Here is a 27,102-nt window from a genome sequence, read left to right on the forward strand (position 1 = left end):
TTTTGTCTAGGTCAGAAAGGGCTGGCATGTCTATGTCCGCAAGATATGTATCCAAATCCCTGGGGGTATAACAGGCTTTGGAGGAATATAGAGATTTATAGAAGACTCTAAAAGCAGCATTGATGTGTTCAGGATCAACCAGTGGGAGATTGTTACAATCTAAGATAGTCGGGATAGTCATAGGGGTAGTGAAGTCTCTGGACAGCCAGGCTAATAATTTGCTGTTTTTGTCGCCAACTTCGAATATACGTTGTGTTTGGTGTACAATCACGTTCTTAGTTAGTGACACTTGAGCCAATCTCCATTGCCTAATTAACTGTTGCCAGTTTCTCCAACTGTCAGAAGTATTAGTCTGTATAAAGATCTGCTCTGCATCTCTAGCCTGGTTTTCAAGGTTTGATATGTGTGATCTAGCGTTTGTTTTGAAAGCTTTGAGTTCAGTCATGTATTGACCCCTAATGACTGCTTTACTTGCATCCCAGACAATAGCTTCTGATGTAGAGCCCGTATTGTCTTTCCAATAATTGCTAAGGGCATGTGCGATTAAGGGTTGGATATGTGGTTCATTGATGTAAAAGCGAGATATTCTCCATAATCTGTCTTTAGGTTTGGCAGCTATTACCAATGTAAGTGAGATGGGGGCATGATCTGATATACCTGATGGCAGTATGTCTATAGATTGTATTTGAGATAACACAGGAGATGTGACAAAAGCAATGTCTATTCTAGACATGGATCGGTGGGCAGAGGAAAAGCATGTGAATGCCCTTTCCGTGGGGTTTTTTTGCAGCCCCTTTCTATAGAACTCCTCATATCATGTACCATGCAGGCTTGAAAAGCTTAGTGCTCATACACACGTCTCACCAATCTGTCCAGCTACCTTTTAATCTTGGTCTGTTGGAAGATAGTTAGGTGTGTGTACGGCTGGTTAACAGACAGACGACCAACTGATAACACGTTGTTTGCCAGATCCAACCGGTGGCTCAATCTGCCCAACTATCATGCAGGTTGGAACGTGTGTACAAATCTTTTGAACAACTCTGTTTTTGAATGCAGACATGTTGTGCAGTTTGTCGTTTAGTTTGCATGCATAATATTTAAGTGAGTTGGTGGTTTAGTCGGTTAGCATGTGTACATACTTGTGTAAACAGCTTGTTGTGCATTAAGTTGGACATGTGTATGAACCTTTAGTATGGAGGAGCCCCTCGGGGGTTGACTCAGCCATCTTGGTAAACCCGAAAGGTAGCCATACAGCTAGCGATGATGGGTAGATTCGAATAAGAGAATTCACCCTCTTAATTGAATCTCAGAGAGAGATCTGTCACCTGCCCATACACCGCAGGCCGATTCCCAATTGATTTCATGCTGAAACCAATCTGGAATTGGCCTAGAGACGCCGCATCCACCACCTTGCTTTCCTCCTAATGTTAAATAGTGCATGTTATACATAGTTACATAGTTATTTTGGTTGAAAAAAGATATACGTCCATCGAGTTCAACCGGAGAACAAAGTACAACACCAGCCTGCTCCCTCACATATCCCGGTTGATCCAGAGGAAGGCAAAAAACCCTTACAAGGCATGGTCCAATTAGCCCCAAAAGGGAAAAAAATTCCTTCCCGACTCCAGATGGCAGTCAGATAAAATCCCTGGATCAACATAATTAGGCATTACCTAGTAATTGTAGCCATGGATGTCTTTCAACATAAGGAAAGCATCTAAGCCCCCTTTAAATGCCGGTATAGAATTTGCCATAACTACTTCCTGTGGCAATGCATTCCACATCTTAATCACTCTTACTGTAAAGAACCCTTTCCTAAATAAATGGCTAAAACGTTTTTCCTCCATGCGCAGATCATGTCCTCTAGTTCTTTGAGAAGGCCTAGGGACAAAAAGCTCATCCGCCAAGCTTTTATATTGCCCTCCGATGTATTTATACATGTTAATTAGATCCCATCTAAGGCGTCTTTTCTCTAGACTAAATAAACCCAGTTTATCTAACCTTTCTTGGTAAGTGAGATCTTCCATCCCACATATCAATTTTGTTGCTTGTCTCTGCACCTGCTCTAAAACTGCAATATCTTTCCTGTAATGTGGTGCCCAGAACTGAATTCCATATTCCAGATGTGGCCTTACCAGAGAGTTAAACATGGGCAATATTATGCTAGCATCTCGAGTTTTTATTTCCCTTTTAATGCATCCCAAAATTTTGTTAGCTGCAGCTGCAGCAGCTTGGCATTGAGTACGATTATTTAACTTGTTGTCAATGAGTACTCCTAAGTCCTTCTCCAGTTTGATGTCCCCAACTGTATCCCATTTATTTTGTATGGTGCTAGACCATTGATATGACCAAAATGCATGACTTGACATTTTTCAACATTGAATTTCATCTGCCATTTATGTGCCCATATAGCCATCCTATCCAGATCCTGTTGCAATATGTACCTATCTTCCTGAGAGTTGATGATTCTGCACAATTTTGTATCATCAGCAAAAATAGCAACATTGCTCGCTATTGAATCTACTAGGTCATTGATAAATAAATTGAAGAGCAATGGACCCAGTACAGACCCCTGTGGGACCCCACTGCTAACAGTCTCCCATTTTGAGTATGATCCATTGACCACAACTCTTTGTAGGATACCCGAGGTGACATGTGACATGATGAGATAGACATGTGTCTGTACAGTGCCAAGCACACTAAGATCGATGCTGTGTTGCTTTTTTTCTTTCTCTGCCTGAAAAGGTTAAACATCAGGTAGGTAAGTGACAATTTCTGTCTGGATTGGGTCAGACTACAGTGTAACCCTCACCTTGAAACATTTTCTTGCCAGAAAATGGCTTCGGAGAGCAGGAAAGAGATAAAAAAGGTCAATAGTTCATAGATTTTAGTTTTGGGATACTTCAATGAATGCGCCTGAGCAGAAATAAAACTGTAAAAACTTAAAAAAAAGTAGATTTAAATATAAAATAAAACTGTAGGATATCTACAAAAGTCATTTCTAGAAGAAGGAGGATAGATGCAATAGTTTATCTCATCAGCTTTTTTTCACCTCGGGTGTCCTTTAACATTAGGGTGGGTGGGTGGGTGGGTGGGGGGGGTGGGAATAGCGTTTGGAGTTTTGTCATGTTCATAGATCACCCTGAAATTGCACGCTGTTACCGTTGTGCACCCGATCAAGCAAGTCGGCTCAACATCTTGCAGAATGTGCGATCAATTATGGGACCAATTTCGAGACCGAAACTGGTCGCATTGTTGGTCAGGCATGCATTTGGTGGCACCGATTTTCATCCAATTCGATTATAATAATCTAATCAGATGGTGGATCGGCCCCCAAGTTGCCTGATGTATGGCTACCTTAACCACCTTAGCGGTATGGACGAGCTCAGCTCGTCCATTACCGCCAGAGGGTGCCGCTCAGGCCCTGCTGGGCCGATTTACATGAAATAAAGAGCAGCACACGCAGCCGGCACTTTGCCAGCCGCGTGTGCTGCCCGATCGCCGCCGCTCTGCGGCGATCCGCCGCGAGCAGCGGCGAAAGAGGGTCCCCCCAGCCGCCTGAGCCCTGCGCAGCCGGAACAAATAGTTCCGGCCAGCGCTAAGGGCTGGATCGGAGGCGGCAGACGTCAGGACGTCGGCTGACGTCCATGACGTCACTCCGCTCGTCGCTATGGCGACGATCTAAGCAAAACAAGGAAGGCCGCTCATTGCGGCCTTCCTTGTTTATTCCGGGCGCCGGAGGCGATCAGAAGAACGCCTCCGGAGCGCCATCTAGTGGGCTTTCATGCAGCCAACTTTCAGTTGGCTGCATGAAATATTTTTTTTTTTATTTAAAAAAAACCCTCATGCAGCTGCCCTGGCGATCTTAATAGAACGCCAGGGTGGTTAAGCAATGTCAGTTGATAAGGAGCTTGCGAACTGAGCTTCTGATCACCTTGAATTGCATATGGCCCTATATGTGATAATGCCTATTAAATAACACAGGATGTCAGCTATTTATTTTTGTATCATTGTGGTAAAGTATGGAATATTACGTGAAGTGTGATTAGTATTTACTATTACATTTTCACCATTTCAAATTCACTTATGACAATTATAAAGTGAGAGTGATACTTTACAGGAATACTGTAAGGGGGGGTGTCAGGAGAAAAGGAGTTGAACTTACCCGGGGCTTCTAATGGTCCCCTGCAGACATCCTGTACCCGCGCAGCCACTCACCGATGCTCCGGCCTCGCCTCCTGTTCACTTCTGGAATTTCAGACTTTAACGTCTGAACACCATTGCGCCTGCGTTGCCGTGTCCGTGTCCTCGCTCCCGCTGTTGTCGCCAGGAGAGTACTGCACAGGCACAGACCATACTGGGCCTGCGCAGTACGTTCATGGTGACATTACCGGGAGCGAGGGCACGGCAATGCAGGCGCAGTGGTTTTCAGACTTTAAAGTCTGAAATTCCAGAAGTGGACCGGAGGCGGGGCCGGAGCATCGGTGAGTGGCTGCGCGGGCACAGGATGTCTGCAGGGGACTATTAGAAGCCCCGGGTAAGTTCAACTCATTTTCCCCCGACCCCCCCCCTACAGTATTCCTTTAAAGTCTAATATCTCTAAAGCGGGCCTGAACTCAGAACGTCCTCTCTGCTCTAAAAGATAAACCACAGCATAATAACCTTTAAACAAAAACATTTCTTTGTTACAGCGGATACAAATCCTAAAATAAATCTGCACAGTTTCTACTTTCTGATTCATGGATGCAGACATATTGTTAACATCCTGTGCTTTCAAATGAGCTTATCTGCCATCTCTGCCGTAGCAAGCTAAACTCTAAACAGGCTAAACTCTAAATACATACAGGGTGCATTTCTCTATGTTTTTCTTCTGTCCCGAGCAAGAGTTCTGGCCCACTTTAAGGCTGCTTTCACAGTGGGACGTTAAAGTCCCACGTTACAGCAGCCTGTAATGCAGCCCAACTCACAGCAATGAAAAATCAATGGGCTGTTCACAGTGGTGCCCACGTTGTGTTTGAGTATAACGCTGCACGTTAAATGAAAGTGCAGCATGCTGTGCGTTATACTTGTATGTAGCTGCGTTAGACTGTTTGCACATGCTCAGTAATATTTATTTTTTTTTAAATGTGCCGCATGCGCCGTTTTCGTTCGATCAGTATGCATCAAAAAGTACGCATCAAGAGACGCATAACGCAGTTCAATGTAACGTCCAACTACAAAGCTAACATGCGTTGCGTTAGGGGCACATTATGCGACCTTAACGTCGCATCAAACGTCCAAGTGTGAAAGAGCCCTAGAAGCAGAGCTGAATACAACCCAGAAGATAGGTAGCCAGGGCGCCTTTAAAAATACAGTTATTGCCAAAAGTTTTGGCCGGACCTGAACTCAGAACTTCCTCTCAACACACAAAAGCATTACCGTATATACTCGCATACAAGCCGAATTTTTGACCCCCAAAAAGGGGGTCAAAAGTTGGGGGGTCGGCTTATGTGCGAGTCTTCCCTGGTGGTCCGTGGTCCGCGGCCCCAGCTACCCCCTCCCGCCGCCGCTGCTATTACCTGCAGCGGCTTCCTCTTCCCCGGCGCTTCCTCTTCCCCGCTCTGCGCTCTCATGCCCGTATGAAGAGATCACAGCAGCGCGCCCGGCGCTGCTGCTGTGACGATGCAGGGGGCAGGAAAGAGCGGTTCCCCTGGTAACGGCGATACAGATCGCCGCTACAGGGAGCCGCGCTCTTTCCTGCCCCCTGCATCGTCACAGCAGCAGCGCGCCCGGCGCTGCTGTGATCTCTTCATACGGGCATGAGAGCGCAGAGCGGGGAAGAGGAAGCGCCAGGGAAGAGGAAGCCGCTGCAGGTAATAGCAGCAGCAGCGGCGGCGGCGGGAGGGGTGCAGGGCACTATACTGGCCACTACCTACCTACACTGGGTACTATACTAGCTATACCGGGGCACTACCTACCTAAACTGGGCACTATACTAGCTAAACTGGGCACTTTACTAGCTATACTGGGGCACTACCTACCTATACTGGGGCACTATACTAGCTATACTGGGAATTATACTAGCTAAACTGGGCACTTTACTAGCTGAACTGGGCACTTTACTAGCTATACTGGGGCACTACCTACCTATACTGGGGCACTACCTACCTATACTGGGGCACTACCTACCTATACTGGGGCACTATACTAGCTATACTGGGAATTATACTAGCTAAACTGGGCACTATACTAGCTATACTGGGGCACTATACTGGCTATACTGGGGCACTACCTACCTATACTGGGCACTATACTGGCTAAACTGGGCACTACCTACCTATACTGGGGCACTACCTACCTATACTGGGGCACTACCTACCTATACTGGGGCACTATACTAGCTATACTGGGAACTATACTAGCTATACTGGGGCACTACCTACCTATACTGGGCATTATACTGGCTAAACTGGGCACTATACTAGCTATACTGGGGCACTATACTAGCTATACTGGGCACTATACTAGCTATACTGGGCACTATACTAGCTATACTGGGGCACTACCTACCTATACTGGGCATTATACTGGCTAAACTGGGCACTATACTAGCTATACTGGGGCACTACCTACCCTTACTGGGCACTATACTAGCTATACTGGGACACACTGGGGGGATCACGCGGCCAGCATTTCCTACCCCCGGCTTATATGGGGGTCAATCATTTTTCCCTGGTTTTTCATTGAAAAGTTGGGGGGTCGGCTTATATGCGGGTCGGCTTATATGCGAGTGTATACGGTATAACCTTTAAAGGATACCCGAGGCGAAAATAAACTAATGAAATAAATGATTGTATCTATCTATCTTCCTTCTCCGAAAAATTATTTTTTTAAGATATTCCACCCTTTTATTTTGATTAAATCTACTTTTTAAGTTTTAAATGTTTTATTGTTTTTGCTCAATGACACATTCATTGAAGTATTCCAGAGCTAAAATCTATGAATTATTGACCCTTTTTTATCCCTTTGCTGCTCTCAGAAGCCATTTTCTGCTAGGAAAGTTTTTTACAGTTGGAATTTCTTATCAGTGAGGGTCACACTGTAGTTACTTCCTGTCTCGGTCAGGACTGAGTCAGCCACTTACATACCTGATATTTACCTCTTTCAGGCAGAAAAAGAAAAAAAAAAAGGAACATAGCCTAGTTATTTATGTGGTTGGCACTGTACATACACATGTCTATCTCATCATGTCACCTCGGGTATCCTTTAACCACTAGCCGACCGCTCCACGCCAATAACGTGAACGCGGCGACTGCTCTACCCCGACTGGCGTGAACGGCCTTCTATGGGGCTAGCAGAAGATTGCGCGCGCCAATGCGCATGCATCTCCACTTAGAAGGCGGAGCTCTCCTCCGCCTTCAGTCTCCCAGCGGCGACAGCCGCTGGGAGACTGTTAGACGCCGAAACCGCCATCTAATTGCTGTACAGCACTGCGATCTAAGGTAGCCCTGTACTGGAGACAACTGTGTGACACAGCTGTCCCCCTGGGACACAAGAGAGCGATTGGCTCTCATAGGCTGAAGCCTATGACAGCCGATCGCCATGATACTAGCTAAACTGGGCACTATACTAGCTAAACTGGGCACTTTACTAGCTATACTGGGGCACTACCTACCTATACTGGGGCACTATACTAGCTATACTGGGAATTATACTAGCTAAACTGGGCACTTTACTAGCTGAACTGGGCACTTTACTAGCTATACTGGGGCACTACCTACCTATACTGGGGCACTACCTACCTATACTGGGGCACTACCTACCTATACTGGGGCACTATACTAGCTATACTGGGAATTATACTAGCTAAACTGGGCACTATACTAGCTATACTGGGGCACTATACTGGCTATACTGGGGCACTACCTACCTATACTGGGCACTATACTGGCTAAACTGGGCACTACCTACCTATACTGGGGCACTACCTACCTATACTGGGGCACTACCTACCTATACTGGGGCACTATACTAGCTATACTGGGAACTATACTAGCTATACTGGGGCACTACCTACCTATACTGGGCATTATACTGGCTAAACTGGGCACTATACTAGCTATACTGGGGCACTATACTAGCTATACTGGGCACTATACTAGCTATACTGGGCACTATACTAGCTATACTGGGGCACTACCTACCTATACTGGGCATTATACTGGCTAAACTGGGCACTATACTAGCTATACTGGGGCACTACCTACCCTTACTGGGCACTATACTAGCTATACTGGGACACACTGGGGGGATCACGCGGCCAGCATTTCCTACCCCCGGCTTATATGGGGGTCAATCATTTTTCCCTGGTTTTTCATTGAAAAGTTGGGGGGTCGGCTTATATGCGGGTCGGCTTATATGCGAGTGTATACGGTATAACCTTTAAAGGATACCCGAGGCGAAAATAAACTAATGAAATAAATGATTGTATCTATCTATCTTCCTTCTCCGAAAAATTATTTTTTTAAGATATTCCACCCTTTTATTTTGATTAAATCTACTTTTTAAGTTTTAAATGTTTTATTGTTTTTGCTCAATGACACATTCATTGAAGTATTCCAGAGCTAAAATCTATGAATTATTGACCCTTTTTTATCCCTTTGCTGCTCTCAGAAGCCATTTTCTGCTAGGAAAGTTTTTTACAGTTGGAATTTCTTATCAGTGAGGGTCACACTGTAGTTACTTCCTGTCTCGGTCAGGACTGAGTCAGCCACTTACATACCTGATATTTACCTCTTTCAGGCAGAAAAAGAAAAAAAAAAAGGAACATAGCCTAGTTATTTATGTGGTTGGCACTGTACATACACATGTCTATCTCATCATGTCACCTCGGGTATCCTTTAACCACTAGCCGACCGCTCCACGCCAATAACGTGAACGCGGCGACTGCTCTACCCCGACTGGCGTGAACGGCCTTCTATGGGGCTAGCAGAAGATTGCGCGCGCCAATGCGCATGCATCTCCACTTAGAAGGCGGAGCTCTCCTCCGCCTTCAGTCTCCCAGCGGCGACAGCCGCTGGGAGACTGTTAGACGCCGAAACCGCCATCTAATTGCTGTACAGCGCTGCGATCTAAGGTAGCCCTGTACTGGAGACAACTGTGTGACACAGCTGTCCCCCTGGGACACAAGAGAGCGATTGGCTCTCATAGGCTGAAGCCTATGACAGCCGATCGCCATGATTGACTGGCTGGGGGGAGGGAGGTATTTAAAAAAATAAAAATAAATACTAAAATGTATTAAAAAATAAAGCACATACATATTTATAAATAAAAAAAAAAAAAAAACACTGGGGAAGCGATCAGACCCCACCAACAGAAAGCTCTGTTGGTGGGGAGAAAAGGTAGGAGGGAGAACACTTGTGGGCTGAGTTGTGCGGCCCTGCACCAAGACCTTAAAGCTGCAGTGGCCAATTTAACAAAAAATGGCCTGGTCTTTAGGGGGGGGGGGGGTTAACCCTGCAGTCCTCAAGTGGTTAAAGAAAAAAAATGTCTTTGTTACAGCTGATACAAATCCTGCAATGAATCTTCACTGTTTCTACTTCCTGCTTTTATGGTAGCAAATATTGTTTATTGTTAACATGCTGTGCTTTCAAATGAGCTTATCTGCCATGGCAATCCAGTGACACGGGAAAGATCAAACTACAACTTGTGACTAGACACAAATGAGGGGGAACTGGATAGGCTAAACTCTCTAAAAACATACATTTCTCTCTGTTTCCCTTCTGTCCTGTGCAAGAGTTCAGGTCCACTTTAAACAAATGTGTTTTACAAAACTTTACAGCTTCAGATTTTGCGTCAGTTCACACTAGTCTTAGATTCTTTGGGCTTGATTCACTAAACCGTGAAAACTAACACCACGGTGTGCCAGGGTTTTGCATGCGCAATTTCACGTTTTGCACGTGTTTTCGTGCACAAACACGGGCGCAAATTCGTTAAACCGCTAGCGCGGCCGCGATATGAGCTATCATGGTTTAGTGAATCAAGCCCTTTCTGTGCCGAATGATCACATGAATACTAATGCATTACAAAGAACTTTATTAGCATAAAACAGGTAACTATCACCATAAATCCCTGAAAACATTTTCACTACTGTATTTTGGCCCTGATACAAAATGAAGGAATACTATCGATTCACATATTTTTTTCAATTGACACAGGAATTGTTTGGGAAGTGCTGCTAAGTACTGGTGTATACATTTTAGTAGCAACTTCTTTGTTTACTGTTATCAAAATACTTTCAAACTTTACTAACGCCAAAACTGACGGCTGACTGAGCCATGAGGAGAGGGAAAATTCCCCTCACACTTGATCAGTGAACTCTATGTGTAGCTCTGTGTGTGACAGAGAAGAGAGCTCCCAACAGCTGCAGCTTCTGTGTTCTGTGTTTCTGACTGACCTGTCTGAAGAGAGCAGAGGAAATGTAACTAATTGTCACAGCTTTTTTATACTGTTTTTGCTTTCAGACTTTGATATTTGCTTTCTGTAGTCTGATATGCAACTCTAGATGTGCATTGAAGCAGACACCCCTTCTGCAATTGATTTGTCCCAATATAGCTAAATCCTACCCTCAATAAATTACAGCTTTTGCCTCTGATATTTAACATGAAAAGTAGGAAAAGGTTTACACTGCTACTTAGACATTATTTGCACACTGTCATTTTAGAACACTTGGGTATCAATAGTATTCCTTTAACTAACTACACTTTAGTGTAGTCATATCACTAGCACGTGTAGGGGTCGAACGAGTACGGCTAAAATCTCTCTTTACTGGATCATCAAGAAGCTCAAGGCAAGAGGTGCAATGTGCACTGAAGGGAGCTGAGAACTCGGATACCGAATCGTATAGCCACCAGTGAAGAACTTGCTCAGTATTGGCAGCAGGTGGATATGACATTTGCATGTGCGGCAAAGACATTTAGAAAATGGCCTTGGCCCTTTTGTCAAGAAAGCAGCAAGAAAAAAAAATAAATTTATCACAATTCTGTAGTAAGTACAAGACCTGGACAGCAGAAGGCTGGTGCAAAGTTATTTTCTCTGATGAATTTTCCTTCCGACTAATTCAGTCATCTGGAATACTAAATGTAAAAGAAAAGGTGAACGCTACCATGAGTCCCGTGTCATGCTAACAGTTAAGCACCCTGAAACAATTCACAAGTGGGACTGCTTTTCATCCAAACGGAGTGGGCTCACTAAAAATTGTGCCCAAGAACACGGTCATAAATAAACAAATGGTATAAAACCGCTGGAAGAGGAAATTCTGTCAACAATTCCGATGTAGTTTGGTAATCTGTATATTCATAAGCAAGATGGAGAACCACGTCATGGATCATAAGTAATAAAGTGGCCCAGAGATCATAATATTTGCATTTTCAACCCCAGGCCATGAAACTCCCCAGATCTTAATCCCACTGAGAACTTGTGGCCAATGCTCAAAATGCAGATAATCAAGTAAGAGCCCACAATATAAACTCCAAGCATTAAAGGGAACCTAAACTGAGAAGGAAATGGATTTTTCCTTTTAAAATAATACCAGTTGCATGAATCGCCTGCTGATCCTGTGTCTCTAATACTTTTAGCCACAGCCCCTGAACAAGCATGCAGATCAGGTGCTCTGACTGGATTAGCTAACTGCTTGTTTCAGGTGTGAGATTCAGCCACTATTGCAGTCACAGAGATCAGCTGGACTGGCAGGCAACTGGTATTGATTACAGGAAACATCCATATCACTCTCAGTTAAGGTTCCCTTTAACAAGGCAAGAATGGATCAGTCAGAATTTGGCAGAAACTGATATCCAGCATGCTGGTTTACTGCACCTTACTGCAAGTCTCTTCTGCTCACAACATACTACTAAGCTGAAAGTGCTGGCAAAGCAATAAAAGATTGACGTTTCTAATATTTCACATTTCTAACCTTGAAAAGACAAATGCATCTGTACTTTTTAGTTCTAAACCCAAATAAATAAAATATGCATTCCTTTTAAGTCACAAATCAGTGGACAAATCAAAAAAGCCAGGTAGCCAGGTTTCAAAGTTACAAATCAATTAGTTACTGCATCTTGTACAGTATATCTACATCCTTCAAGACTTTATCTGAAGTCCCAGGGATGTAGATATTCATCTACCACCGTTGCGTGCTCCCGCTCGCTCCGCTTGCCACCCATAATTGCACCGATCAGTTAATGGGAACGCAGTTCTCATTCACCGATCTAAGTGCTTGTGATCAATGACCATCGGCATCAATGAGATGCCGTGGTCATTGTTAAAAACGAAAGTACCGTAACACATACATGCGTTAGTTTCTGATTGTGTACTAACAGTAGAGGGGGACATCTTATGGCCAAATAGTATAACTACACCTACATACATTTTTTTTTAAATAAAGATACACAGTACATATACCATTCAAATTAACCCCTTACCTCCCCCACTCTCCCATAGTTAAACAAAAAATTAGCATATATAAAAAATGCCATTTTAAAAAAAAAACATAATTGGTTACCTTAGGGACTGAACTTTTGTAATATGTATGTCACGAGGGTATATTACTGTTATTTGTGCATATACGGGCTTGTAATTAGTGTAAGTGATGGATGTAAAAAATACACCTTTAATTCCAAATAAAATATTGTCGTCATACATTGTACTAGAGAAACATTTTAAATGTTGTAATAACCAGGACAAATGGGCAAATACAATGTGTGAGTTTTATCCACAGTAGAACGTTTTATTTTAAAACTAATGTCCAAAACCTGAGAAAATGATTTCCATTTTTTCATATTCCCGTTAATAGGCATTTAGAATAAAATAATTCTTGGCAAAATGTACAACCCATAGAAAGCCTAATTGGTGGCAAAAAAAATAAATATATATACAGATCCGTTTGTTGTGATAAGTAGTGATTAAGTTATTGGTAAATGAATGGGAGGAGGGCTGAAGGGTGAAAATTGCACTGGTCCGAAAAAGACTTCAGAGGCGAGGGGGATTAAACAGATTTTACTCACCTGGGGGCTTTTACCAGCCCTTAGCAGCCATCTTAGTCCCTCACCGCAGCCCTGGTCCTCCTCATTGTCCTGCTGGCCAGCAATAATGATCATGACCCCACCCGTGGGTCGTCTCTTCTGCGCAGTACACGCCAAATGAAGTGGACGTGCTGGCACGAGTGCCCACGCAGGCGCAGAAGAGTTGACCCACCGGCGGGGTCGCGTACATTACGAGCACACAGCGGGACAATGAGGAGGGCTGCGGCAAGAGAGGGCTGCTAGTGGCTGGAAGAAGCCCCAGGTGAGTAAAATCTGTTTAATCCCCCTCGTCTCAGAAGTCCTTTAAGGGGAAAAACCCTTCGTAGTTAACTAGCTAAAGATGGGTACACATGCTTAAGAGTAACTGTCGGGCATAAAATCAAAAATCAATACTTTATTTTTATCTGGTAAACAAGTAATAAGGATGCTAATCAGGCAATCCAAAAGTTAAAATCACTATTACTTTTCTTGTTGATTAATTATCATTCCCCAGTTTACATGACTTATTTGGTACACAGAAAATTTGGTACACAAAAGAGAAGTTGCAGGGCATGCTTGGTTGTCTTTTTTTGCTTCTCTACTTCCCCTCAGACTTAACTAATGCAGCCTGATTGGCTGAAGCCCCTTTCCTTCCTGTTTTCCCCTCCCACACCTCTGTTCCTCTCTCATTGGCCAAACTTTCTCAGGCTGAAACAATACACTTTCTATAGTGAAGGGCGGGCAAATCAAGCAGAGGAGGCTAAGGGCGGATATTACATCAGGGCTGGCTTCAAAATAGCCACAGTAAATATGGAAACTGTCTAGAATCGGATTCTCTATTTTCCTTTATAAAATTTACAGGAATCATAACATGATTAAGATGTGGAATGCATTGCCACAGGAAGTCGTTATGGCAAACTCTCTACCTGCATTTAAAGGGGGCTTAGATGCTTTCCTTGCGTTGAAAAACATCCATGGCTACAATTACTAGGTAATGCCTAATGATGTTCATCCAGGGATTTTATCTGATTGCCATCTGGAGTCAGGAAGGAATTTTTCCCTTTTGGGACTAATTGGACCATGCCTTGTAATGGTTTTTTCGCCTTCCTCTGGATCAACAGGTATATGTGAGGGAGCAGGCTGGTGTTGTACTTTGTACTGGTTGAACTCGATGGACGTATGTCTTTTTTCAACCAAAATAACTATGTAACTATGGACAGTGCAATACATATGTTACTGTATGTAAGTAGAGCAAGTATTTATCTACTTATATATTTGTTTTTTTTTTCCTGAGATAGTATGGTTGACAGCTCCTCTTTAACAATCTATCGTTCGGGTGACATTATCAATGTATTGATCATATGTGTCCCCCCCTCACTTCTATCTATAGTTACCCTGACACCTTATAGCAGGCCTGCTGCACCTCCACGAGAGCGCTACATGAACACATATACAATGTATAAGTTATTTGAGATGGCTCTTCCTACATATAATGTCCACTCAGAGTGAGTATACACAGTCCTCTGGCTCTTCTTCTCTTGAGTTGTACCACAATATTAGGATTATATCCTCAGGAGATAAAGAAAACGGACAACATGTATAGTCTGTACAAATTAGGCACATCCAGGGTCCGCCACCTCTCACATATGTCTCCCGTGACCAATTAGCGGATCACCAGCCTTCACCACTCTGTATGATCCTATGAATGGTACGCTCACCTTGCCCCTATGCTGCCTCGACCCACAGAGTCCGAGCTAGATATAGGATAATGGCTTAATCACCATTCAGGTCCAGTCTCCATTTGCAGAGAGTACCCTTTGAAAGTGCTGCCCACACTCACAGACAGCTGTAATCGCTTCACAGTGTATATGGCTATTCCAGCATCCATTTCTCCACATCAAGGCCCGTCACGGGCACGGTGATAGTCACTATCACCACACAGCAAACAGTTGTCCAAGAGGGGGTTACAATCCTTAATCTATGGACTAAGATTGCTCATACAGAGTAAAACCAAAACCATGTATTGAAATTTAAAAATCAACTAAATATATTTCAATAAATGGTTTTGGTTTTATACTAGCAATCTTAGTCCATAGATTCAGCATGGTAACCACCTCTTGGTCAGCTATTCGCTGTGAGGGAATAATCACAGGCCTTGATGTGGAGAATTGGATGCTGGGATATCCATATACACTGTGAAGCGATTACAGCTGTCTGAGGGTGGGCAGCACTTTCAAAGGGTGATTTAGCCAGTGGATTATCATATATCTAGCTCACTGTCTGTGGGTCGGGCAGCATAAGGCCTAGATATGAGGAAGACATGTTTGCACTTTCCAAGAACCTGCTCAGATAGCTTTAAACATGGAAGCGTTTAGGGTTCTTCCACACTGAGTCCATTGTGTCGCAACAGACAATATCACTGCACTGAAACGCAACGCAAGGATATTCTTATGGGGCATTCCACACCAAGTGTGATGTGGCGGTTTGTGATGCAGTGATGCTGCACATTAACTGAGTAACGCGTACTTTCATTGTACTCTAAGCTTCACTGTATGGTCACATTGCAGCGGTAACAAGGTAACAAGTGGTCCATCTTTTCAGCTATGTTGCACTGTGATTTTATCGCAAGGCAACAGACAGTGTGGGAGAGCCCTTAGGCTGGACTCCTAGTTGCAGAATAATGAATTAAGTCAACTTTCTGCCCAAACAATTCTATGACCCAGTTTACCATTATAACGTATAATATCCAACATGCAGAGTGTGAATCCAGGCTGGTTCACACTACCAGCGCTTTTTAAGCGCAACCGATTTGAAAAGCTCTTGCTAATGCCATGCTATGGGTGAAAAACACCTTGCTCATGTGAGAACACACACACATAGCATTACATTAGCAAGCGTTTTTCAAATGACAAGAGCATAGAAAAAGCTCTTGCAGTGTGAACCAGCTCTCAGGATTCACACTTCAAAGGCTTTTAAGCGTTTATGACTTGAAAAGCTAATATAATGCTATGGTAGTGTGAACCATCGCTTATTTTAATTCACTGTATTCTGGCTACAGGTCGGGCTATAGGTATATGTCCATTGCAGTGCACACACATTATAACATGCGCGTTATGCAAGGCGCACAATGTAAATCCAGATTAATAGGTAAAACTACCACCATTTTCTCTTATCAATGTATTCAATGGCAGTAAGTACATTAGTTCAACTCACCTAAACTAAGAGGAATCCAGAGTACTGTAAAACCTTTGAAGTTTGTTTTCAAGTTCAGGTTTTTAAATCATTCACAGAAGTTCCTCTTTTCTTCCTCTGATGAATTCTGAAATCCCACTCCTAGCCATTTAACGCATAGCAGATGTTTCTGTAGCTCACAGAAAGACAACCCCCTCCACTCCTCATCCACCACCTCCCTCTCATCCCTCCCCTTCATGAATAAACTGAGCCTGCCAAACTCACTCAGGAAGAGCCAATTCCTTATGGACAAAAGGTTCTTATCCACCATTACACCTCTGCCATGCTTCCCCAGGGAGGCAGACAGAAACCTCAGTTGAAAAAAACATGCAAGTCTGCCTATAACCTGCATTACAAACATGAATGGCCTATTTCCACTACTTCTGCATCAGTTTTTTTCTGCATCCAGAATCCTTGTGTAGTAAAAAACAGGCCCTAAGTATTTTTGGTTAAGCAGCCTTCTGAACCCGTTCAGGCCCTTACACACTCCTAGGAGTTCTGGTTCATCATGAGCTTGCTGGGTGATCTGTAAAACATTAAGTGGGAATCTTTCACAGAATGAACAGGAGTTACGGATTGTGAAGAATCCTACTGAAAACTTACAGCCCTTCTCTTCTGTTATGGGACTGTGAACATTTTACATCAAAAACTGGATTCTAAACTTTTTGTATTATTATTATTTCACATAACATGGAAATATTAGTTAATGCATACGGCTAACCACTTCAGCCTTCAGTGTTGTTTCACCTTATGCATCCTAGCAACTCACCTCCCATTCATTGGCCAATAACTTTATCACTACTTATCACAATTAAATGATCTATATCTTGTTTTCTGCCACCATTTAGGCTTTTTTTGGGTGGTACATTTTGCTAAATATTTTATTATAAATCCATTGTAACAGCAATATTAAGACAAAAAATGAAAAAAATCATTATTTCAACCATTATAGTTTTAAAATAATACATGCTACCATAATTAAAACCCATGTATTTTATTTGCCCATTTGTCTCAGTTATAACACCATTTAAATTATGTATGGAGACGATATTTTATATGGAAATAAAGGTGAATTTTTCAGTTTTTCATCCATCACTTATTACAAGCCCATCACTATAAAAATAACAGTAATATACCTTTTTTGACATACATATTAAGACCGTTCAGTCTCTAAGGTAACTGTGTGTGTGAGTGAGTGTGAGAGTGTGAGTGTGTGAGTGTGTGGATTGTCATGTTGAAAAATAAATGATGGTCCAACTAAACGCAAACTGGATGGAATAGCATGCCGCTGCAAGATGCTGTGGTAGCCATGCTGGTCCAGTATACCTTCAATTTTGAACAAATCCCCAACAGTGTCACCAGCAAAGCACCATAACACCTCCTCCTCCATGCTTCACGGTGGGAACCAGGCATGTAGAGACCATCTGTTCACCTTTTCTGCGTTGCACAAAGGCACGGTGGTTGGAACCAAAAATCTCAAATTTTGACTCATCAGACCAAAGCACAGATTTCCACTGGTCTAATGTCCATTCCTTGTGTTCTTTAGCTCAAACAAATCTCTTCTGCTTGTTGCCTGTCCTTAGCAGTGGTTTCTTAGCAGATATTCTACCATGAAGGCCTGATTCACACAGTCTCCTCCTAACAGTTGTTCTAGAGATGTGTCTGCTGCTAGAACTCTGTGTGGCATTGACCTGGTCTCTAATCTGAGCTGCTGTTAACCTGCGACTTCTGAGGCTGGTGACTCGGATGAACTTATCCTCGGCAGCAGAGGTGACTCTTAGTCATCCTTTCCTGGGGCAGTCTGCATGTGAGCCAGTTTCTTTGGAGCGTTTGATGGTTTTTGAGACTGCACTTGGGGACACTTTCAAAGTTTTCACAATTTTTCGAATAGTGTGCACTGCAAAATGCAAACACCATATTAAGACCCTGCCCCTTTCCCAGTTAGGCTGTGTTCCCACTTGGTGCCTGACCACGTGCGCACAGTGGGATTTGTAGTTCCTTAACAGCTGGAGGGCCAAGTTTTATACATACATGGGGCTTCCTCCAGCCCCCTTCAGGCTAATCAGTCCCTTGCTGTCCTCCTCCGCCACCTGGATCTTCTGCTATGGGTCCAGGTACTTGAGCCAGTTTGGCGTAGTGCGCATGCACACACTTCGCCGCTGGGAGCGTACTACACCAGCACAGCACTATTGCGCAGGTGCAGAACGCTCCTGGCTGTGGGAGCGGCACGCAGCCGGACTGCGCTGACTGGCTGAATTACCAGGACTCATAGCAGAAGATCCAGGTGGCGGAGGAGGAAAGCGACTGGATTAGCCTGAAGGGGGCTGGAGGAATCCCCAAGTATGTATAAAACTTTTCTTTTCATCCGTCTCAGGTACCCTTTGATTCATAGTCACCAAACCAAATTTTAACAAAATATCAAATTATTTGATTTCATTAGGAAAGGGAGTGCATACATTTGCATAAACCAGCATCAGCGCAGAATTATTTCCATCTCATTGACCATCTCTATTAGTGGCACAGCTGCACAACAGACTTTATTCTTACAGCATAGATGTTATTTAGTACATATAAGAGATTCCTGTGTACACATCATATATACAATACAGTCACAATCAGATATGTATATCTGACTTAAAAAATACGGGGACTGCTTTATTGAAGCAGCACGAGTAACTATTTTTTGATTGGTTTATTTCATTTTTGTGGACTAAGCAAAGCTATTACTGTATATATAAATGATTTTTGATGACTATTATCTGAGAAATAGAACATTTGATCATATTTTGTATTTTAATTACAGTTTAAATTCATTAGGAGTCAGAGTCTGTGCATTTTCTCCCGACTCCAGGTACCTAAAAATTGCCCCGACTCCACAGCCCTGATAAAAAACACATATATAAGTAGCTAAATACTAGTAGCTAGTGATTTTTAAATCGCTAGGGTTGTTACTTTATCATAGAAATCACGGGAAGCATTTTCCACTACAGTGATTCGATTTGGAAATCGCAATCGCTTTCTGGAGCGATTTTTACAATGATAATGCAATGCAAATGAAAATCGCAAATCGCATAACAGAATTAATGAAAAATCGCAATCGCTGGCGTTTGTGATTGCGATTGCTAGTGGAAAAGGGCCCTCACAGCAGAAAATGTTTTGAAAGTTTTGAATGCAGGATTAGCATCTTTATCATTTAATACACTCAGACCAGTTGCTGGGTGTGGATATAACGGCTTTTGAGCCGTGAGGCTCTTCGGATTTTTAGGATGGGCACTAGAGTTCCCCATGGTTTAAACTCTCGGTGGGATCTGGTTTTAGCCACCTAATGTCTTGGTCACTATAGTGAATGCTGCTCTCATTTTTATAAGGTCTGTTTTATGTTCTATTTTGAATTCCGACCTAACTTGGTCGGTCGGACTTTTATATTACGTCTTTTCAATGTATTTACATATTTAACATGCATATATTTGAATATGTGATAACTTTTGGGTATTTACACTGTACATGTTTGGATCTGTATGTGAATATCCCCTCCTGTATGTGGAGCTGGGGGTGTGGTCTTATTTTAGGAAGGGACCACCCACTCCATGGGAGGAGAGTATAGAAATTGAATGTGTCATTCTGCAACAGGTCCTAAACATGTCAGTTGTGTGATGTGTGGTGATTTTTTGTATACGTTCACAATAAAGAAACCTTATAGTGCGGGCATCACTTTTAAATAATAAAATCACAGCAAGCGAACGTGTGTAGCGGCCACATCGGTCACATGCGCAACCGGGGCTCGCTCTTCCTCCACATGTGCTGCGTGAGAAGGCACAGCGGTGGGCCAACGAGCAGCAGCTGAGGGGGGGCATCAAATACTCACTTTGCCGGGATCCACGCACTGCATGTACTTACTAGGGGGCACTGTTACTGTGAGATGGAATTATTATTATTATTATTTAGTATTTATATAGCACCGACATATTACGCAGCGCTGTACAATATATATATATATATATATATATATATATATATATATATCTTGTCACTAACACTGTCCCTCAAAGGAGCTCACAATCTAATCCCTACCATTGCCATATGTCTATATTATGTAGTGTAATTACTGTAGTCTAGGGCCAATTTTAGGGGGAGTCAGTTAACTTATCCGTATGTTTTTGGAATGTGGGAGGAAATCGGGGTGCCCGGAGGAAACCCACGCAGACACGGAGAGAACATACAAACTCTTTGCAGATAGTGCCCTGGCTGGGATTCGAACCGGGGACCCAGTGCTGCAAAGCGAGAGAGCTAACCACTACGCCACCGTGCTGCCCATGGAATGCAAGTATGTACATGCAGCGGCTGAGGAGTATTTTATGAACTGCTCCTTAGCCGCTGCTCGTTCGCCCGCAGCTGTGTCCTCCTCTCCGCCTGGCACCTAATCCTGGCTATCTATACTGAGCACCTATTCCTGGCTACCTATACTGAGCACCTATTCCTGGCTACCTGTACTGGGGGCACCTATTCCTGGATACCTATGCTGAGGCCACTTATACCTGGATACCTATACTGGGGGCACCTATTCCTGGCTACCTATACTGGGGGCACCTATTCCTGGCTACCATACGGGGGGGGGGGGGTGCATCTGGCTACCATGGTGGGGGAGAACATTATTAAATGGAGAGGGAGCCTGGATCCAAATTCCGCATCAGGGCCCTGAGGTCTGTAGCTACGCCACTTAGCAAGAGCCAGCATTGCATCATTGCAGGCACATGCTGGCACTAGTGGAAACTTGGCCAAGTCTACGCAACATTCAGAGTGCATCAAGTTTGATGTGATCTAACAGAATCCCAATGCAGTGCAGTACCACATAACGCATACATTAACAATGGCAGTGAAGCATACTTATCATTGGCTGTATGCTTCACTATATGCGAAGCAATGATTGCATAATGTGTTGCTTTCCTGTTTTTATGGGGAATGCAAGCAGTTCCCACTGTGAACCTAGCCTTGGTCATTATTAATACAGACATTAAAAACACAACAAGGTCTCCTAAAGCACCCTGTAAGGACGGCCTTGGGCTCTCAGGGGGAGAAAACCGTACAAAACGGGTAAGTGTTCTGCAATTCACCAACGATGTTGCCAGTGAGAACGACTAATAGGCACCGGCCTGACTTATCGTCACGGGTGCAAGCACGCTGCCATACTTTTCTACACAAAGCAATCTCATAAGAAGATCTATTTACCTGTTTACAAAGTCAACATCCAGAAGGTTTTCATGGAGCTTGCCATAAAAATATAGATCCCCAGAAGAAGCAGTGAGAGTATTCCAAGGGGGGAGGGGGGATCCAAACACACACACACACACACAATAGTACACAGTGGAAGCTATTCCGTTTTCGGGGTCCCTACCGGGCCACCCCTCCAGGCTTTTTGTTTCTTCCCGTAGGGTGCAGATGTCTGCCTTCTCGTCTGAGAAACAGCAACAGTAACTAGTTCCAGTGCTACAATGTAACGAGAGAGGGAGTGAGAAAGGGGGAGGGAGGGGAAAAGGAAGAAATCCACACCTCCCCCATCTCTGAAGCGTACCCTTCCCCCACCTCCCTCCCCACATTACACTTTCTGTATTTCCAAGTCAGTCGGCTGCCTGCTGTAAACGCACTACTGAGACAACCTATGCTGTGTGTATATACCTCCTGCACCATTCGATAGCAGGCTGAGCCTCCTGCTGACTCCTACTGTTCCATTTTCCACTTTAAATAAGACACAACTAACCCACGTAATAAAATATGACACGAACATAAAACATATTGATACAGTATTACAATTGTGGCTCACGCGCGCATGCTTTCCGTGTGAATACACAACATGCATTCATTCCACTCAGTCTACACCCCCGTCATACCAGAAAACATAAAGCACAGCCCAAGGGATTATTTTCTCTACTGCTTTTCGTGGATGATTACTAAGACCCCTGGTCCATTTCTGAGGCACAATACACTGTTCCGTGATGAAAGTGGATTCGAAATTTAATCACTTGCGCATACTGAGACTTGCTAAAAGCAACGTCAGTTTTTATAGTAGTGAGATTTTCATCACATTTTAATATTGACCTGACCTTCCAGAAAATCTTTTGAAATGATAGCAATTTGTTATCATCTGCGTGTTTGATCTCTGGAAGTGATGTGATGTAAGACTTGCCATTTTATGTGGCACACTAAAGGTAGCCATACATTGGTCGATTTGCCATTAGATCGACCAACTGACAGATCCCTATCTTATCGAATCTGATCAGAGAGGGGTCGTATGGCTGCCTTTACTGCAAACAGGTTGTGAATCGATTTCAGCCTGAAACCGATCACAATCTGTTGAGCTGCTCCCGCCGCCTGTTGTCCGCCCCCCCCCCCCCCCCCCCCTATACATTACCTGAAGCTGGCTCCGGGTCCTCTTCTCCACGCTGCACCGCATCCCAGCGTACACTGTGTCACTCCGTGACCAGGAAGTTCAAATAGAGCGGGTGCAGCGCGGAGAAGATGCGGAGAAGACGCCCGGGAGCCAGCGTCAGGTAATGTATACCTGATCGGATCGGCCGCCGCTAGCGACGCGCTCCCTACCCGCGGGCGATCGACGGTAATTTCCCGCACGGCACGATCGACGGACCGATCCGATTTCGGGAGATAATCGGATCGGCAGGAGCATTTAGCGCGAACGATTGGCAGCAGATTCGATCCCAGTGATCGAATCTGCTGTCGAGCGGCGGCAAATCGGGCCAGTGTATGGCCAGCTTAAAGGTGGCCATACACTTATAGATAGTTTTGCAGCAGATTCAACCATCAGATAGATTTCTGTCAGATGCCTGTCAAGTTGAATCTGACAGGAATCTATCTGATGTGTGCGACACACTAGGAACAGATTTCCAATAGATTTCAGAATTAAATCTATTGGAAATCTATTGAAAATCGATCCAAGGGCTGGGGCACACTGAGCGGCTTTTTGAGCGTGGATATGCTAGGGTAATGCATTTCAATGGGGGTGTGCACACTAGAGCAGGAGGAGTTTTGCAGAAACTAATCCTCCCGGGGTGAAGCATTTTTTGGATTGCGGAGGCGTTTCTGCCTCAATGTTAAGTATAGGAAAAACGCAAACCGCTCTGAAAAAGGGCAGATCAGAGCGGTTTGCCAGGCGGTTTTGTTACAGAAGCTGTTCAGTAAGAGCTTTACTGTAACAATATATGAAATGTACTACACTGAAATCCGCAGCAGCAATCCGCAAAACGCTAGGAAAACGGCTCAGAACAAAAAAAAAGCATTTAAAAATCTGCTAGCATTTTGCGGATCTGCTAGCGGGTTTTGGTGTGCACCGGGCCTGAATGCATTATTACACCATTAGATCCAATGCAACTCTATGGGCCATCAATCTGCTGCCAGCAGCAGATCGACCTAGATTTTCCATCCAAATAGATTGATTTGCTGATGGCTGAAATCGACCAGTGTATGGGCTCCTTAAGCTATGTACACACATTAGACCAGGAATCTTGAATCGCTGCTACCTACTAGTCTATGCTGTCTTTCTTCCCACCTCTCTTCTTCATTTTATTTTATTTATTTTAAATATTTGTATAGCACTGACATATTACGCAGCGCTGTACAGAGTATATTGTCTTGTCACTAACTGTCCCTCAGATGGGCTCACAATTTAGTCCCTACCACAGTCATATGTCTATGTACCTGTTTCGTAGTCTAGGGCCAATTTAGGGGAAGCCAATTAACATCTGTATTTGTTTGTGAAATGCAGGGGCAAACGCAGGATTTTTAAGGGGGGGGGGTTCCTGAAAGGTCCAGAAGCACGTATGTCCCCGAGTGCTTCCGAATACAGGTGGCTCCATACTGCCCATGCACAAAAGTGCGCTGGCGTATTACGGAGCTGCCTATCTTTGGAAGTACTCAAGGACACTAGTGTTTCTGAGGGCTTCTGGTAGCAGCAAATGTGAACGGGGTACAGCGCTGGAACAACTCCCCAAGAGAGGAACAGGAGATAGACTTAGTTTGGACAATTCAGTGGAATATGCTACATAGTGTCAGATAGCGCAAGCGATACTCATATGATGCAGGGATATATGCATCTGCGGAAGATGGCGGCGCTATATAAATACTAAATAATAATATTTTGCCTCACCAGGATTGCACTTTTATTTAGCTTTCCTGTATGACAAGAAGACACAGCCAGCTCTAGGGGAAGAGGGAAACAAAGGTGAATGAAGGAGGCTGGTGCACACCAAGAGTGCTTCTGAGCGTTTTTCAAATCAACAGTGATTTGAAAAGCGCTTGACTAATGTTACCCTATGTGGGTGTTCCCACAGCAGCGTTGTGATTTTTTCAAAATCGCAGGTATACTGCATGTAGCATGTTTTTGAGCAATTCATTCAAAAATCGCTCTGAAAATCACTTCACAAAATCACACTCACAAATTGCTAGCGATTGCTATTGTCATTTTGGTGTGCACTAGCCCAGAGAGAGGAGTGGAGAAATTGAGAATAGCCTGAGATGGAGCAGAGAACTTATCTGTATTGCAGTCCCACATCAGACAGGCTACTTGCCTGTAATCGGACTCCTGTCCCTGTCAGTCTCTCACACAAGTCAGAAAGAAGCCCTCCTGGAGTCTAGGGACTGTCAAAAACTTTTCAGCTTGTTAAACACCTTACCCACACATGCAGTCATTATAACAATGGGGAGAGACCAGACAGATGTTTGCCCACGGACCCTGAGTCCAGGCAAGCTCTGCATCATGCTGTGCATATTTACCAGCTTGCCTGCACTCTAATATCATCATGTCGGACACTTCTGTGCTGTGGAGAGTCCAGGACTCCATAATCAACATTCTCTCACTGCAGGCTGCATCTTCTTGTGAGGAAAGCTGGGCTGCCTCTCTCATTCTATTAGCTGGAGGGAAGCACCAGAAGTAAGAAGGGAGGGAGAATGAGGCTGTTTATATTATGCAGGCTTCCCTGGCTGAATACACAGCTCAGTGCAGGGGGGAGGTTCCAGACAGCCGGAATAGCCCCCTCAGTTCGCCAGTGAAATGTGGGAGGAAACCAGAGTGCCCGGAGTAAACCCACACTGCCATGGCCGCGCAGCCGCAGTCTCGCTAGAGAAATAATTAGAAGGGGACTAGCGGCGAGGGATGGATGATTGTAGGAGGACGGCCCGGGGCATGAAAGCTACAGGGGGGCAATGGAAGCCCAAGGTAAGTGTCTGTTTTTTTTTGTTTTTTTGTTACACTCTACAGAACCCCTTTAATAGGAACCCACTGCAAAAATGATAACATGTGGCCCCCTTGGTCCCTGAACCCCATGAGGGTAATGTGATTGGGAGCCTTCTGCTATAAAGCCGTGTCTAGGAGAAGGAAAAAATGACAGATGCTCCTGCTACTCCCTACTCTGCATGGTGGGAGGAGGTGGCAGGGACGCTTTTTGTGAGCGAACAGGGAGGTTTTCTTTGCTAAATAGCTGCACTTGTGGTTGGGGAGAGGGTGGAGGAGGGCCCCAAATCCTCTGGGCCCCGTTGCAATGGCAGTGGTCGCAGGGGTGATTGCTACGCCCATGGGTGAAGAGATGATTCCTAAACTGTCACCCAAAAGTATCACAAGCAATCATTTATTATTATTTTTTTAGTTCCCCAAGTTATATTTGGCTTTACATATAAACTGGTATACGGATAGCCCGTGTTATACTAAAGGTAGCCATACTGTACATCTAGCGATGTATGGGCAGATTCAACCAAGAGACAAATCTCTCTCTTATCGAATCTTATAGGAGAGAGATCTGTCAGCTGCCCATACACCACGGGCCAATTCCCAATCAATTTCAACATGTAATCTCTATCGGGAACCGTCCTTCTGCGCTGCATACGTCTGCCTCGTCGACCCTACACTGTCCCCTAATGTAAATGTCCCTGCATGCCCCGTGTAAAGTGTATACATTACCTCTCCGTGGCCTCCGCTTCTCCCCTGCTGGCTTCTGGGATTCCTCCACTGCAAGCATACACGCGTGCCCCACGTGGTTTCCTAGTAAGGGCCTGCGTGTGTGTCGTCACACGCGATCCCTTACTAGGAACCCAAGTGAGTTGTGTGTGTATGGAAAGGGGAATACACCCGGAGCAGCGGAGGGACAAGGGCAGGCCGCAGACAGGTAATGGATACACTTTACACGGGGCAGGTAATGTATACACTTTACACGAGGCACGGGAGGGGGGGGGGGGCATTTACATTAGGAGGGGCACCGTCGGGGGTTTCGTTGCGTTCATCAATCGTCGGGAAATTGCATGCCGCTACCGCCGCGCACCCGATCGAGCGACATCTTGCAGCATGTGCAATTGAGAATGCGACAAATTTTCTTCCCGAAATTGGTTGCATTGTCGGTCGGGCATGCACTTGGCGGCACCGATTTTCATTCAATTCTAATAATAATCAAATTGGATGGTCGATTGGCCGCCAAGTGGCCTGATGTATGGCCACCTTAAGATAGGTACCTTTGTACAACATTTGTTAAAAAGAAACATCCATATCCCTCTCAGTTAAGGTTCCCTTTAATGAGAAACTCCGACCAAGAATTGAACTTTATCCCAATCAGTAGCTGATACCCCCTTTTACATGAGAAATCTATGCCTTTTCACAAACAGGCCATCAGGGGGCGCTGTATGACTGATATTGTGGTGAAACCCCTCCCACAAGAAACTCTGAGGACCGTGGTACTCCTGGCAGTTTCCTCTGTCTGTGAACCTTGTTGCATCGTGGGAAATACTGTAGCTGTTTACAGCTATTTCCAACTGCCAAAAAAGCATGCAGCAGCTACATCAC

General features: G+C 44.3%; 1 long non-coding RNA gene across 1 annotated transcript in view; it reads right to left on the minus strand.

Annotated features, from left to right (window-relative positions):
• LOC137549128 (uncharacterized) overlaps positions 1-21,812 on the minus strand; it is a 33,778-nt gene extending 11,966 nt beyond the window's left edge. Inside the window, exon 1 of the long non-coding RNA XR_011026783.1 lies at positions 21,495-21,812. This is a non-coding gene — a long non-coding RNA (uncharacterized lncRNA). The remainder of the gene's footprint in view (positions 1-21,494) is intronic.
• Positions 21,813-27,102: the final 5,290 nt, after the last annotated feature.

Source organism: Hyperolius riggenbachi, chromosome 1 (genome assembly GCF_040937935.1).
Source record: "Hyperolius riggenbachi isolate aHypRig1 chromosome 1, aHypRig1.pri, whole genome shotgun sequence".
Taxonomy (NCBI): domain Eukaryota; kingdom Metazoa; phylum Chordata; class Amphibia; order Anura; family Hyperoliidae; genus Hyperolius; species Hyperolius riggenbachi.